The sequence below is a fragment of the Penaeus vannamei genome, chromosome 5 (assembly GCF_042767895.1).
Source record: "Penaeus vannamei isolate JL-2024 chromosome 5, ASM4276789v1, whole genome shotgun sequence".
Lineage (NCBI taxonomy): Eukaryota > Metazoa > Arthropoda > Malacostraca > Decapoda > Penaeidae > Penaeus > Penaeus vannamei.
In genome coordinates, this window is record NC_091553.1 from 44,671,310 (window position 1) to 44,674,136 (window position 2,827).

Below are 2,827 nucleotides of genomic sequence, written 5' to 3' on the forward strand. Positions count from 1 at the left end.
TCTTCCTTCCTCATGTTGTCCCTCTCCTTCTCCTTCGCTATCTCCCTCTTCCTTCCTCTTGTTCTCGCTCTCCTTCTCCTTCGCTATCTCCCTCACTTCCTCACTGTGCTCGTAGGCTTCCCCGCCGCCCGTCCTCTCTCCGCCTGCAGCGCCTCCACGATGCCTTCCTGTGTCACCCCGCGTACCTTCGCGTATTCCTTTAAGACCCCCCCCCTCTCCCCTTCACCTTTCTTTCTTCCTATTTCCCTACCACCTTCTTTCTTTCCTCCTTTTCTCCCTACCAAACACCCTTCTTCCCTCCCATCTTCCTTCCCTCCTTACCAAATACCCACTCACCATCCCTTCCTTTCTCCCTCCCTACCAAACACCTACCTACCCTTCCACCCTCCCTCCTCCCACCGTCCTTCCCTCCCTCCCTCTCCCCTTCCTTCCCTGCCCCATCCTCCCCTTCCTTCCCTGCCCCATTCTCCCCTTCCTTCCCTCCCTTCCTCTCCCCCTCCACTTCCTTCCCTTCCCTTCTCCCCTTCCTCCCCTACCCCTACCTTCCCTTCCTTCCTCTCCCCCTCCTCTTCCTTCCCTTCCCTTCTCCCCTACCACCCCTTCCTTCCCTCCCTCCCTCCCTCTCCCCCCTCCTCCCCCAGCCCTTCAACCCGGGCAGCAAATCATCTACCTCGCCGTGCATGGGCAAAGGAAGCCCGGCCCTCGTGTTCCTTCCTCGCCTCCCAATATTCTTTTATGTTTAAGCCATGGAATTCTACCATGTTGCGGCACGGGGTAATGAGGGCACCCTGGGACACACAATATGCCGGGCCCCTTAGACTAAACTCGCAAAAATCAGGGATAATATTATTTTCTCCCAGGCTCCTTTAGCATAATTGCGTGCATCGGTGTGCTCTGCTGTGTGTGTGTGTGTGTGTGTGTGTGTGTGTGTGTGTGTGTGTGTGTGTGTGTGTGTGTGTGTGTGTGTGTGTGTGTGTGTGTGTGTGTGTGTGTGTGTGTGTGAATATGTATTTATGTATGTATGCATAGATTTATGTATGTGTATGTACGTAGATAAATAATAAATAACTATAAATCAATATATATATATATATATATATATATATATATATATATATATATATATATATATATATATATATATATATATGCATATATATACACAATCAATTCATATTGATTTATAGATCTAAATATCTATCTATCTATATCTATATCTATCTATCTATATATGCTTCTATTCCTGCATGCGTGGGCATTTGAGTCTAGGCGCACAAACACATTACAGACACATTATGTTCCTATTATTATGCGTGCAATTCGTGTGCATTAGATGTTGGAACGCGAATTTGCATTATATTCTTTTAATAATGATATATTTCCCTAAGTAAGAAAAAAATAACGACAGCAGTAACTAAAAAGCAAACCTTTTTTCAACTATCTTCCACCTTTTTTTCCCATCACACCTGAATGTACTCGGAAAAAAAACGTTTACATAATCTTCAAAACGTTTACGCAGCCGGCAATCAGTCACAGAGAGGAGCTTAATCGAATTACGCAACACCATATTATCGTACGCCTCGTCAACATAAATCTGCCATTTCCATTTACTGATAGCGGAAGTCACGGAAATGAACGAAAAGCAAATTAAATATCATACTTTGTCGGGTTTTCTTATCTACAAAGATATAAATAACATGCACGGTAGATTCTCGATGTTATCATTCCCTTGCATCATTCTAGAACTATTTTTTTGTTTCTTTTTACGTTATTTCTATTTCGTTACAGTGCACACATTTATACAGCAAACGTAATAATGATATCTAATCTGACATTTGCGAGTGTTTTTCCCTAGCCAAGAAATACCGCATAATAAAAATTATTCGATATTTTAAGTTTGTACATTACCTAGCATTCTACCAAAATAAAATGAAAACAAAAAGATATAGCGAAATACAGAAGCAAATAAAAACACATATTCATTCTAGGTACAGGAATATTCAAAATGTTTCATAGTTACGTTACTAATTACTCCAACCAACGTGTCTCTTCACGTTACCTGCAAATAAAAAGAAAACAGATATGAGTTTTAATTACCTTTTCATCCATTCAATAATGGAAACATTGGCAATCTACGATTATATTTCCATTTAATTGTCTGGATTCTCTTAATACTAAAACTACTTACAACCAACAAATATCCCATTCTTAATTACGTTCCATTGATTAACAGCAAAACTACTTAATCCTACAAACATACATGAGTTTTAATTGCCTCTCCATTCTCTAAAGACTAAAATTACTCACATACTACGAGCATACTTCTCTTAATTAATTACATATTCATCCTTTTGATACTATTACTACCCACACACTTGATGAAAACACGATCAGTTCTCCTTTCATCTCAGCACCACAAAATATAATATATAATTCAACGTTATCCCGGCCAAACAGTGTAATATAAAGCAAGAATCCCATAATATTTATTAGCTTGATGCTTAGCCTTTCATAATCTTTCGCTTTCTCACAGCATGTTAAAATATACATCATCAACAACTGATTCGGTCTTTAGTGTAAAATATAATTTTGAAACTGGACTTTATTAAGTTGCTATTAGCGCATGTGCATGTTCTACAAAGGCTATGCGTGGGTGCGACAGAAAGGGTTATATTAAAACATTAATTGAATCATGTGAGAACTTGATATCAAAAGTGGGTCTATATACTGTCCTCTGGGATGACTATTTAACATGAGCGTGTGAATCTGTGCGAGAGCGGGTTTGAGTATTAGCATGATTGACCGATTGTTTGTTTGTGTGTGTACT